The sequence below is a fragment of the Motacilla alba genome, chromosome 1A (assembly GCF_015832195.1).
Source record: "Motacilla alba alba isolate MOTALB_02 chromosome 1A, Motacilla_alba_V1.0_pri, whole genome shotgun sequence".
Classification (NCBI taxonomy): Eukaryota; Metazoa; Chordata; class Aves; order Passeriformes; family Motacillidae; genus Motacilla; species Motacilla alba.
Genome location: NC_052031.1, coordinates 47,950,977 through 47,965,084, shown reverse-complemented (window position 1 = coordinate 47,965,084; position 14,108 = coordinate 47,950,977). Strand labels below are relative to the sequence as shown.

At 46.8% G+C, this 14,108-nt stretch overlaps 1 protein-coding gene across 6 annotated transcripts in view; it reads right to left on the bottom strand.

Annotated features, from left to right (window-relative positions):
• Positions 1 to 13,712, bottom strand: part of TCF20 (transcription factor 20) — a 130,946-nt gene extending 117,234 nt beyond the window's left edge. For 5 of the 6 annotated variants that reach the window (XR_005258816.1, XM_038152966.1, XM_038152965.1 and 2 more), the window contains exons 1-2: positions 13,420 to 13,712; positions 1,799 to 1,909 (exon numbers count right to left, since the gene is read on the bottom strand). The gene's annotated coding sequence lies outside the window, so the exon portion shown is untranslated. The remainder of the gene's footprint in view (positions 1 to 1,798; positions 1,910 to 13,419) is intronic. The other variant, XM_038152969.1, reaches the window with a different exon arrangement.
• Positions 13,713 to 14,108: the final 396 nt, after the last annotated feature.

Below are 14,108 nucleotides of genomic sequence, written 5' to 3'. Positions count from 1 at the left end.
TGCTTCCAACAAGATTTGAAGAAGTACCTGGTCTCCAGCCAAGCTGGAAGGTGTTCAGGTAAATGCTAATGCCAAGCACAAACCCGCAACAGTAAACTCCAGAACAGAATTCAGCAACACACTGTATTTAAACCAGCTGAGTTCTCTGCTGACACCCTCTCATCAGCCTTGTACCCCTTTTCAATTGGCTCAGTCTTCTGCTTCTCCCTTCAAGCAAGACCTACTCTGGAAACACACAAACTAGCTGAGCATCTCCCTCCCTTAAAAAGAGAGTAAGGGAGAGAATAAAGGACACACAGCCCAGTTTTGAAGAAAGTTACATGCAGCTTCAGCAGCACAGATGCATTTGAGGTTGATTATGGACATGCAGCAAAACCTTGGCTGGAGCTCATCTCACAGGAGGAACCCATAAAAAAATTCACCTTCCACTCACCTCCTGCAACCAAGGAAAGCTCACAAACATCTGAGCCACACTTGTCCAACAAAAGCAATACAACCCTGTGCAGAGATGGCTGAAATGAAACACCATTACGCTATTTTCTGGTACTACTTCTGTGAATTCAGCACTGCCAAAGGTTCCAGACAGACATGCTCTGGAGACCCAAATCCGCTGCCTACCTTGAGAACACATGCAGAGGGAACAGCAGCAAAACTTATACATACTTTTCTCATCTCTTCCAGCCTCCCAAGACTGAAATGACTGACAAAGGTCCAAAATGAGGAACACACATAAATTATTAACATTGCACTAGTAGTCTCACTGTTGCTGCAACAGTCTAAAGACTTAACAGAGGCAGGCTCTGCAGGGAAGTACTACTTTACTTCAAAATCATTCATTCAGGAAACTTACGGAGGAGAAAAGAATCACTCTGCAGCACATTCTGTCAAACCCCTCAGCTTTAAGACCCTTCATTTTTAAAGCAAAAGCAATTTTAACAAGAACAGGAAATTGATGTGAAGCATAAGAAGCTTCAGATTTCAAGTGAGCAACACTGGAACAGCATTACTTCCAGACACAAATCCCAACACACACATCTTCTCACGCCTGACCTGGAAAGCCCATCCCACTTCTGCCAGCCAGGTAAACGTTCTGTTTCTGCAGCCTCTCTGCTGGAACAGCCAACTGGCATACCAGCAAGAAGACAATGGGGAGCCGTGCTCTACCAACTGGAAGGGAGCCAAAAAGCCACTTCAGTTTGTTCCTTGGATTGCAACCTGGGCTTTACACCCATGCAAGGCTCCAGATTCACACTGCCAGCAAGCTTTTATTTCATTCCAGGTCTCATGCAGTACCTGCTGCCAGAGTAGCCATGTGCCCACAGGCAGTACACAGAGAGACACAGCTTCCTACTGACATATTCCCTCCTCTCCCCTGTTGCAGGGGAACAGTTTATGCAGGGGTATTGGTCTGTTTTACATTAATTTCAAGAACCAGGACAAATAACCTGAACTTTGACATTTCTGAAAAAAAGTTAAATTATTTTTATCTCTCTTAGTAATCAGAATAGATTTACTTTTCATTTAAAACATGAAAATTCCCTCCCAAAATATCTGAAGTAGTTACTGAAATGTTTTCTTTACCAAAGCCTGCAAAGCCTCAACACTATTAATAACATTTTGAATATAAAGAGGCACAACTTTGCTCCATACCAACATAAAAAAAAAGTCAAGTTTTCACACAATGAAGCAATTAATTTTTAAACTAGTACTTTCTATTAAAAGTTCTCACATTTAAAAACCCAGAAAGGTTTCCAGTAACTCTAGACACTGATGGGGACAAAGAAAAAACAGAACCTACCCCCAGCTGGATGGCATTCCTCTCTTTGGGTGCAATGTGGTAACATTTGATTGACGCATCTGATCCATTCCAAAACTCCACGCGTTGTTTTAATCATCAATGGGTAGAATCCTATTAATTTTCAGGGGAAAAAAAGAAAAACAGAAAAACAAAGTAGAATATGGATACAGGACACAGAGCACCTCACATTTGTCTAGCAGATCCAGCCAATTTAGCTAGATCCACAGTAATCAACAGATTGAAGACTGAGTTGATGACAGAAACTCAAATCTACCAGCAAAAGCCCCTTTTTCCCTTCCACCCTCTTTCTGTCATCTCAGCTCAACCCAGCTTCTCAACACAACCTGAAACATTAGTCCCATACCAAAGGAAATGAAATAGGAATAGGGAAAGGAGTGGGAAGAGATAAACCAGGGTAAATAGGGATAGCATGAAAAGCCCATTGGCATGCAACCAAGAGCCTACACAGGCCCTTGCTACAGCAGAAAACAGGAGATCAAGCACGTACGAGGAGGCAGCGGGAGAACAGATGTGGGAAGAAGGTTCAAGTGTCCCTGGGCTCAGGGAGTAAGAAATGGCAGCAGAGCACAGCAGCGAGCCCCAGCACACACAGTGACTGATCTCAGCCTTCAGCAGCAGCACCAGGTACCCACTGGCTAGGTGTCTGCCATCATAGGCATTTTCAGTATATCAATATTGATATTGTATAGTACGAACAATGTCACGTGAACCTTCCGCATCAACTAAGGCTTCCCAGTCTGCCCATAAATTTATTTGGCTATCAGCCAAACCCAGATCCACCAATACTAATCACTTCTGCTCTGAAATAAGCCTCCACTTACAGTCTTGCAACGAACAGTCACTGTTTCATTTCAGCGCTGATGAGAACTGCAAGCCCTAAGGATGCACAAACATAAGAGGTGGCACAATTCTAAAGGAATTTACCCATTCCAGAAGCAGACAGAAGGTGAGCATCTGACCCTTCCAGCTAGCCAGCCCACACATCAGACTAGCCCACAACCCATTCAATTGAACCTGCAGAGTGGTACCTTCCCACTAGAAGTGGAAACCTGGCTGAATGGTCAGCAGGACATCAGGAAAACACTCCCCATCTAGCTGACCAGCTGCCTGTTTGGGAACATGAGCTGCACAAAGGTCTTCGGACACCCTGCTGTTCCTTGGCTGTTCCTTATATCTGTTCTGTGCTCCCAAGTCTCAGGAGGATTACCAGCAGAGAAGTGCTGGGTGAGGAAAAGCAGAAAAGGCAAGAACAAGCTGATGTACTGCAAAGGGAAGGAAGCAGCAGGTTGAAGATGGGATTTTACAGTAGGAAAACTGGTTGCTAGAGTGTAGAGCAGAATCTGGGGGGAATAGGAGATGCTGGTCACAGAAAAGAGGCAGGCAAAGGCTTGCTACTACAGGGAACAGAAAAGGCCTGTAGCCCCAGGCTGATAAATCAGATATTGCTGCCAGAAGTGTCACACCAGCCCCTAAAGCCTCTAGCACTGACTGGGGGGCTCAGCAACAAGCAGGATCTGCCACAAGTATGTCCACCTAACAGCTTCAGGTAGTCACTTAAGGTATCTCAGGTCCAGACCATTAAGTGCCCTGATGAGAAGGACACAGATCTTGAATTCCACATGACAGGTCACGGGGAACTCACACAATGAGAAAGATATGCTGCTTTGCCCAGCCTACACAAGGACCACACAGCTGCAGCTCATGCCTCCCTTAGGCTCCTCAGAGCCAGTGACTGCATTCCCAGCCAGCCTGCCTTTGTAACCAACCCCCTGCCCGCCAGGAGGGCCTGAACCCTGCACCATCAGCAGTGAAAGCACAAACCTCCACCTCATGCTCTAAATAATTAAACTCTGTGGGAGCATCAACAGACTCATAAAATTCTTACGCAGACCAAGCCAGTCATTAATGGGGGTCAAAGATGAGTGCTCTATTTTTTTAAGAGTGCTTTGATGCGTGGGGAGAGTGGTGAGAGGAGATCTTCATTACCCTTCTCTGGTACCTGATGAATTTTTCTTTTCCTGGCTATCAACACCTCCTACTTGCACCCAAACCCCACAGCACTGGCAATCATCCGGACAGCCAGAGACAACTGGAAGGTGTGTTTGGATGACATCTGTGCCAGCTGGTCACCTGCAAGTAGGGAAGCAAGGGGCCTTGCTGAGCAAAGCCAGGCTCTACCAGAGGCTCAGCCGGTGCTTATTACGAGGTTTGGGTTTCCCCAGGGCCAGTGCAATGCTTAAAGCCATGCAAACCACAACCTCACACACTGTCTCTCCCACAGCAAGGCATGGAGCAGAGCACAAGGCAGTAAAATATGTCAGCATTATTAGCTTGGGCTCAGAGCCAGAGCTGGGAGCTGCCACAAGGGTAGGGAGGCTGCCTGCAGCCCTGCAGGTCAGCAGGAAGGAAGTGGAAGTCCCCTGACAGGCAAGGAGAGGCAGCATGCAGGAAAGGCAAGACACAGCTGAGAAAAGGTCACAGAAACACGAGTTTGATCCTCCCCTTCTAGCATTAAAATACATACACACACAGAAATCCATGCATACACACATGTGAGCTTCTTGCTCCTGTGCTCTGTTCACACATTTACACATTTTAAGGAGAGGTCTGCTCTTCCCATTCTATCTACATTCCCCCGATCCATACCAGCTTTGGAAATGGTTTCTTAGACTCTCCATCAATGAAAGCCTTGGGTGGAAAGAAGGGAAAGCCGGGAGTTTTGGGGAACAGAAACACCCCACGCAACAGGCACGGGCGTTGGATGCTCTGTCAGCCGCTCCAGCTCCAGCTTGCACCAGCTCAGCCTCTGCCTGCTTTCTCTGCTGCATTTGCTTTGTGTGGAAGAGAGGCCCCAGACTGGAAGTGGCTCCAGGATTTCTGCTACTGTGCCAAAAAAAGGGACTGGTGTAGCATGGCCAGCTTCTATTTATTAATTATAAGTAGAACTTATAGATGCCCCTTTTTACAGGTTACTAGAAACCTTCTCCCAACAAGCCCCAATACTTGGACATTCAGAGGGAAGTTAGGAGATTTACACACAACATCAGCACTCATCTTTTCCATCATGGCAAAAGCAGCAGCTGTTACTTCCCTTATTCTTGGAAATAAGGGGGGAAATAGCTAGGACTCTTGAGACTTGGCACCTCTTCCCTCTCACCCTTTGGCTACCAGAGCTCCTGTTACTATTCAGGGCAGAAGCGCTCCACAGGGCACACATTCCAGGGGGCTGAGCCATCCCACGTGGCCAGGCTCAAAATGGCAGACAGCAATGAATAGGATAATTAGAAAGTACAACAGCAACCGCAACATAAAAACAAGCAGCTTCTATTACAAGAAACAGTTCTATGGCATGGGCTAGATCCATCACCCCATATGCTGGGTTGTGGTGGTGCCTCAGGAGCCTGCTGCTATTATCTGTTTGCAATCACATTTCAGCCCGTCTTTCTGCTTAATGCTCGAAAAGCAAAGCTAATCAGATTCGCTCTCTCTTTCTGCTTAATGTCTCCAGTTCTCAAGCATGCTCTGTACTGCTTCAATTGATGTTCAAGTAACACTAGCCAGGAGCATGCAGTGCAAAAAAAAAAAAAGAAAATGGAATTACCTATTAATTTATTAATTTTAGTCCTTCTTTGCACCTATTTTGTCTAAAATTTCTTCTACGCTTGATCTTTGCAAATGAAAGTCAGGAAATTCCCATTTCCCCCTCTACACCACACCCGGCTCCCATATGAGTTCCCTTCTTCAAACTGCTCCTCCAGTGGTATCTGGGCAATTAATTATAGCACAGACCTCTCAGGCTTCCCTTTTACTTTCTGGAATAGCTTTTTAAAATATTTGCTGGCTAGGAACTTCCAGATTAGGATGTCTTCTGCTAGCACTGTAATAGCCCCTCTTTGTTAATCTATCTGAAATGGCCATCACATGCTCTGCTACTCCCTCTCCCCTCCAGTACTACTGAATTACTACAGTCCTACATGGGAACTCTAACGTGCTCTCAGCATTTCAGGTCTGAGGACAAACAGGACCCCAAAAAGGCTCCTTTTTAACTGCATTCCTTCACACTCCAAAGGGCAGCTGGAGCATTGCTGGAGTCAGCTACAATACCTGGATCATTATTAGAGCAACCATCACAAGAGCAGATAAACTGCCCCCAGACAGGGAAGATTGCATGAAAATTCAGCAAAGTGATCCAGGAAGAGACTGGCTTACAGGAACACCCATCATCATGAGGAAAAAAGTCACCCATTACAAGCACATTAGAAGATTTGCCAGAAGAACAACAATTAAAAAAAAATCCGCAGGTATTTACATGAGAAGAGAAAGAGATGTAGGTGGAAGACAAATCTGCCAGGATGCATATCTCTATCCAGGAGGAGTGAAAAAAAAGGGATACTGCAGAGATGAAACCCCAGACAGCCCATCAGCTTGTGTATCTGTACACATTCCCCAGCTAATACCCACTAGACCAATCAGAACAATGGCAGCTCCAGAGAAGACCCCGATTATCCAAGCTCCTTCACTAACATCTTCCCCAGAGGCGGCATGCATGTGTAAAGGAATGGAAAAAAACCATACCTCTCAATGAGATTACTTCCAGCATTTTCTATATTGCTCCCACTCTTACAAATGTGTCTTTAAAAAAAAAATTGCAGCTGGCTTATAAATGTATCAGTTTTTGAAAAAACCCAAACATAGCCTTGAAAAATAAAGACACTTTGTACTCACCATATCCAGTGGCATCATTATTTAATATCAATGCACTGATTCTTTCCTTTATTCACTCCATCCTTGGAACTCAAAACCACTGTAACAGCCACCCAGTGTACAATCTTACCATTCAACACAACACAATCCTACAATAACCTTTCTTTTGCCATGTCTTTGGCTACCAATGAGAAGAATTTAGGTTTAAATGCTTCAAAAACCCAACCCAACTACAGTACAGCATGAAACAAATCTCTAACTCTCAAAGCTGGAGCGAATTCTCTCATCCCTCCCTATGACTTTCCTTATTTGAAAATGGCTGCACAAACATTTCTAATTTGCGCACCACACCAATTGCAACCTGCCCCTCCTGCCAAGTACAGCTGCTGGGTCAGTCCACACATGCACAGGCTCACTGCATCCTGCTGCCTCTGGCACACTGCTCTTCACTGACATCATCTCCACCTTCAAGTCGTAGAAAATTCACCAGGCAGGCACTGTTTCTGCTCCTTTAGCCATAAGGCAATTGCTGTAGGCCAACAGATGCCTCCATCTCATCTCCAAACGCACACTCCAACCTGCACTGTGCCCCTGCTAAGCAGATGCTTGGGCATGTGTCTCGTCACACACAGGTTCTCCCCTCAGCCAGCACAGGCTAATGCAGATACACCAAAACATCAGTGGCACAGCCAAGGCAGAAACACCACCTGGCCCTGCCAGTCAGCAGAAGCAAAGTTTGCCTTGGCCAGTTCACATGGAGCCTGAGCTTCATCTCAGGCGTCATCACATCCCTGGAGCAAGACAGCACTATTCTACAACCACAGCAATGGCCTGCAAGGGACAATTTCTGCTAGTGTCTGAAAATTAGTCAGGCAGCAGCACCTGGAACAACTGCAAGCCACAGTTCAGAGAAGGAGAGACTTCCTCCCAGTGCCGTGGTACCCAGCTCCAGGCCCGGCTCACCAAGGCATGCAGAAAATTCTCCAGATGTTTCCTCTCCTTGTCATTTACCCCAGACCACCTGGTCCCACCAGCTCCGGGGTCTCGGTCCAAACAGCCTCCATCACCAGGTTTGGGGAAGACACTCTTTTACAAACTGGCCTACAGCTATCCCACCAGGCAGTTTCCTTTTGCCCTCTCATAAAGAATGATTACAGCTACTATTTTTTGAGCCTGTTCATAATAATACATGAGCCTAACAATAATAATTCTTAGGCTCCCAGCAATGGGCTCTCAGGCACTACAGTATGTCTCCAATTGTAGAGGCAATGAAACTCAACCTTTTCCCTTTTTTTCCCCTTTTGAAAATACTGTTTGGGAATGCAGTCGGCATCTGGAGACACAGGAGTATATTTGAGGGACAGAAGAGGTGCAGGGGGGAAGGGAGGGTTCTGAAAATGAAAGCTGAGGGTGAGGCTTCACATTACAACTGAACCAGGCTAATAGGTCACTGCTGCCAAAAAGGGGGGGGGCATTTTCACCTTTCTTTCATTCCTTACCTTTCACTGCTGGCAAAACAAATCTCGCCCCTCCTTAGCGGCAGCTCTGATACGAGCCTGAACCTGGTGAACAGGTTCAGCTCTCTGTCCCAGGAGAAAACAATTCACTTTTTTTATGGTTTTGGGCAAGTCAGCTTTCCAAAAGCTGAATGAGCTATATCCACAAGGCAAGGAATATGGCCACAGAGCCAGGAGCAAGGCATGATCATCCCTCTTAGGAGGAGCAAGTGGTTAGATTGGGTCAGCCACAGCAAGAAAATGCATTCTAACACACATGAAACTGCAGTTTCATCCAACAAGGATATTGGTCAGCACAAAACAAGTGACCTAGCTGAAAAGCCTGCAATAAAGGTGTCTGCTAATACTCTTAAAACAAGTAGTTTTACCTATTTACCTAGTTTTACCTGGTGTCCACACCAGTAGCATTTATAAAGGCAGCCATGCAGATGAAAAACAACACTAAAACTGAGCAGACCCAAGCTAGACAGAAATACAAGAAGTACTGCAGGATTTCCAATAATAATTTTCCCTATTTCTAAATTGGACTTTGTTATTATCAAACAAGATGGCTGCCTTCATCACTATGTTAAAGAAATGTCTGTTTTCATTACAAATTTAACAGTTAGTTTCAGGGTGAATTTTTCTTTTCCCATTAGCTTCTACATCATGAGATGAACAAAAATTATGCCTTTCTTTTATTAAAAAAGAAAAAAAAACAAGCCCATATTAACTCCACTGTCTTTATTTCTCTCCACCTCCTCTGCTCAATTACTAGAAGCAATTTACAGACAATAAATGTAACTTCACAGCTGCCTGTATGAAGTATTCCCTTCATTTTATAGATGAGGTTACAGGCTATACAGAAATTAATATCAGCAAGGTCTACTTCAAAGCTGGATAAGCAAGAGGAACAGATGCACTCCTAAAGAATACAGATCATGACTGTACTCCAGTAAAACTAGTAATAAAGGATTAAGAATGCTGCCAGTTGGATATAAATTCTTTGAATGTATCTGCTTAAACACAGTAACAAACAAAAGCTTGCTTTGAGGTTTTGCTTGGGTTTATTCTGTTATTATTAGGAACAGCATTATGAGATTTCAGATATACAGCTCACAGACGAAACATGCTCGCTTTACTAGTAAACACTGCTTAACTGCTCACCTCAGGACTCAAAGAGGCTCCCTTCCCAGCTGGTGCCTGGTCACCAGGAATCTGCAGCTAGAAACTCTGGACGTAATTTTAATCAATACGGATAAACAAGCCAGGAGAGAGTCCAGTGTTATCTGACATAGCCTCACGGGCTTTGGCAGGGCTAGGAGCAGCGAGAACCAGTGTCTGTTGTTATAGCTGCCAGCCATGACTGTGAAAAAGCATTGGGAGTAGCAACACTAAAGGGGGGGAAAAAAATTCCAACGGTGCAGTTTTGTGCAGGCACTCTTCTGATGATAACTGCTCCTTAAGGCTTCATAAAAATGCACAGCCAACTTGTCTTCTTCCACACATTATCAGAGCTCAGAAATAGCACCTGAGTCTAGTTATACAATTCACCAGGCACAGCTTCTCCTAGGAAGCAACCACCCCTAGCATGCAGGTAGGTACTCCAAAGGCTGAGTCATCTCAACAGGCCCTTCAAGGGAAAATAATCCTATTAGGAACTGGTGTGTTGGTATTGAAGGCAAATAGGAGTGTTAATTTTGGCAATTAATGACACTGCTTCCACTCTGTTCGTTTTCTACCGAACCTAACACCTGTAGGTTAGTAAATTCACCATGTTCCTCCATCCATCCCCAAGGTCCTTTCTTGACCCTAATTCCCTCTTTAGCGAGCAACTGCCTGTCATTGGCCATGTTTCCTTATCCCTGACTAACACAAATTAGTATTTGTACAGTCACAGAGCTTGAAAACCTAATTTAGGACTTAGTCCTTCATTTCCAGCCTGCATACAAATTCCTTCACCTGAGGACAGGTTACAGCACTCCCCCCTCTCCTAAACTCTTCCAAAGGAGTAGACTGAGAAAGAAATCAGTGGCTTAGGTCAAGAATTTTACTTTTGAGACTGGCAGATCTGTTGTGGAGACTGATCCGTGGATATTTTTCTAATATAAGAAACCTATAAAATGCCTAGAATTTGATATCTGCTTTTTAATTAAATTGAAATAAGTAAATCACAGCCTGTTGCCATGGAGAATGAACAGACACGGCCTCTTGACTCCAGGGCAGGATCAAGCAGGAGAGGCAGACAAGGCTGTGAAATTAAAAACACCTATTTTAAAGCAAATGGTCTTGATAATTAGCAAAAAATGTGGCATAGGGAAATAATATAACCATATGGCAGGAAGTGGTTTTCAAGGTGAACTACAAAGCCGTTTTAAATAAATGAATAAACTGCTGGAGCTGCTGGGTCACCCCCAGAATCATATATGCAGGATTAAACGTGATTTGAAAAATACACCAAAAAATAGCAATTAGCTCTTCTTTCACTTTCCTACCTATAGCCTGCATCTGTGTCTATTCTTATTTTTAAGGACTTGTTTCAAGCAACTAATGCTTGCACCTATTTGCAATTACCAGAGAGTCATCAAATTCAGACATTTTCAAAAGCCTTGCAGTTTACCCTGAAGCTAGAACCAAGTTTATGGGACATAAAACCTTTTATCTATTACTCAGTGTCATCACACAATCCCGGTCAGGTCATCAGACACTAATAATCATTCTTGAATCTGTGCATCCTTGTTATGACTTCCGTGACAAAGTGACTTTGGAGGGAATTTACCCTCTACACACCATGTGCCCAATCCTGTGCTACACCTCTCAAGAAGCACAGCTCAGAGAGTCAAAAAGTAACTCTGGTTTATCAGTGGGAGACTGACAGCACATCCACACTTGGCTGGTGGAAAAGAGCCTTGCACGCTCCCTTCCCAGTTAGTGTGGAGCACAGGATATCAAAATATCCCACCCCTTTTAAGATACTTCTGCTCTGCTCAGATCTAAAAGGGCTGCAGCAAGGAAACCCCCTGATCCCCTTTCTGAGCCCAGCCAGGGCAAATCTGAGCAAGACTGTCTAACAGCTTCCAGTAAGCATGTGGCCAAAGTGCATCAAATTCATAACAGCTTAAAATACTTGAAATAAACTGTACCTGATGACTCAGTTTCAAAAATGTGCTGTACATTCTTTTAAAGGGAAGGGACAGATGAACTAACTTTCACTTCAAACCTCCCATCCACGCTAGAGAAAAAGCCGACCTTTTCTCCTATTCTGTGAAGACACAAGTTAGCAGCCACAATCATTTGGTCTTCCACAGCAGTTAACGACCCACGTGAAACAAACTCTCAAGGTCTCAGATCAGACCCTTGTGACACAATTAGTTGGTTACACTAAAAACCAGTCACATTCTCAACCCTCGGCTGTCCAACTTGAGCTGGCTATTGACAAGATACCTTCTGTTTTCCACCGTGACCAAGAAACACCCACAAAGTGAGGAGAGTTGGGACAGAAATCTTGAGAAAAGGAGTTGTGGAAAAATGCACAATTAAAATTAGTATTCTCTGTTTTTACAGTTTTGCCCAGTTTTGGAACATTTGCTGCTTTAACTAAAGTCACACTGCTTAAGATGTTTGGCTTCCATTAAAAATAAACTCCAGGTCCAAGTCTGCATGAAGACAGGCATAAACTTGCAAATCTGGTTCACCCTGAAGGACACCAATTCCTCAAAAATGCTAGGGTGGGGGCAGCACATGTGGGCTAATTCATAGTTTTTCAACAGTCAAGGCTAACAGCAGTATCTGCCCAACTTCTTTGCTCATGCACCTCATTTCTTTCCAAACCCTGCAGCGAGAGGAGCTGTGAAACACCTCAGGACACATCACCTTCACTGGAAGATGCTACACACCCTTGGCTTCCTCACTTCCCAGCACCTTCCCTGGCATGCCAACAGTTTCCTACTGCTTAAACCACAGTCCTGCAATACCACCCAAATGCAAATGGCTTTGCCAGAAACTGTTTCTGCCCTAAACGGCACCTGGCACATACAGGGCAGCAGGTGGCTTGTGTCTCCTCACTTCGTAGTTCTACTTACATTTAATTTTGACTTGAAGAGATTTAACACAATTATAAAGGCTGGCCAAGGATCTCCCTTTGAAAGGGAACTGTGTTTTCTTCTCCATCCACAAAAGCCAAGATAACCACACAGAGGAAGACTCCTTCCCAGGGATACTCCCAGTTGGACAGAGCCAGCCAGGGTTTAGGGGTGCCTCCATTAAAACTCGAGCCAGTGGTCACTTGGCATATGAAGGAAGATGCTAACCATGCCCAGGAGAGATTATTTTCATCTCACAGCATACTGGGTCACAAGTCAAAAATATTTTTTTAAAAAAACACCACCACCAACAAAAGCCACAACAACAACCACAAAAAAAAAAAAAACCAAAAAAACCAAAAAAAAACAAAACAAAAAAAAAAAAACCGAAAAACCCTACTTAAACCAGACAAAAAAACCCCCACACCAGCCCTCACACTGTTCCCTTCAGCAGCATCACATTGAACCACACACACAATAGAGGGGCCAAAAACCCTGCCCAGGCTGTCCACAGCTCTTCATTCCCATCACCCGTGCACGGTGCCAGCTCCTTGCAAGCCCCTCCTGCACCCCCAGCAGACATCCCCAGGACCGCCTTCACCCACCCACAAACTCTGCCTGACATCCATGCCCCCGGGACCATTTCGAGCCCCACCAGCCGGGTAGAAGGCTTCCCAAACAAGCAGAGGCTTCAGCCGCCAGCCTTGCTGGGCTATTTTCCCCCGGCGGTGCGGCTGCCCGGGCTCCCAGCGGGAGTTTCCAGCCCCAAACCTCGGCCGCTCGAGGAGCGTGTGGCACACGTGCGCGCCCGCCGCTGTCAACAACTTCCAGCCACTGTCCCAGTGGGCAAGTCCCGGGGGCGGGGGGCTGCCTGCCGCCCCAGCGGTGATCTGCCTTGGGAAAGGACGCTCGTAAGCAGGACAGCGCTTTAACAAAAATAAAAATCACCTTAATATTACCCTCAACAGCCAGAAAGGTCACGACGTGGAGGTCCATAAGGGGGGGAGGGGAGGGAGATGGGTAAGGAGAGGGGAAGGAGGCGGGTGGCAACGCACAAACCCCCACGGTTTTAACTGTTTGACTGCCGTAAAAAATGAAAAAACATGAGGTAACCGGAGACTTACGAGACGCACAGACCCCCACGCGCGGGGACTGCCCGGCTGCCCGAGCCCCCGCCCGCCCTTCACACGAGGGAAGGCGGCGGAGGGACCCGCGGGAGGGAGGGTGTGGAAAGCAAATAACAATCCCAGCAAACGCCGCACACGCCGGGGTCCCACACACACACACACACACACACACCCTCACCACCGCCACTTACCTGCGCGGGCCGGCGGCCCTCAGGGTCCCATGGCAGCCCCGTCCCGCCCCGCCCCGCCCCGTCCCGCGGCGGGCACAGGAGCTCCCGAGCCTTTGTTGCGCGGAGGGGAACGGGAACGGGAGCGGGTCCTGTCAGCTCATGTGACGCGGCGGGCTCGGTCTCCGCTGCCCCTCCTCGCTGCTCTCCCCTGCCCGCCCTCCGCCGGCGCTCAGCGCAGGCCCCGCAGCCGGGAGCGGGTCTCAGGCCCGACTGGCTGCTGGCGGAGCGGCGGCGGCGGGGGAGGAGGAGCCGGCGGCGGGGCGGGCTCGGCGGCGGGGCCGGGCGCGGAGGAGGGCTCGGAGGGCTCTGGCAGCGGAGCGCTGCCCGCCTGGAGCGGGAGGCGGCGGGGCCGGGCGGGCGCTGCCCTGCGGGCCGTCCTGCCCCCCGCGCCAGACCCCCGCTCGGGGAGTGGTAGCACGGAGCCCCGAGCAGGGGGTTTGTTTCCCTCCTGAGGCTGCTGGCGGTGCGCTTGGGGCCCTGATGCACAGGCCCGGGCCTGCCGCTGCAGTCAGGAAAGTAAATAAAAACGTAGTTATGTGCTTTCTAGTTGGGGCTCGCAACGAAAGAGAGGAAAATCCCTCGTTTTCTCGAGAAGAGATCTGAGAAATGGCAGTACTGGATCAGATCAGCATCCTGCCTTTGAGAGTGCT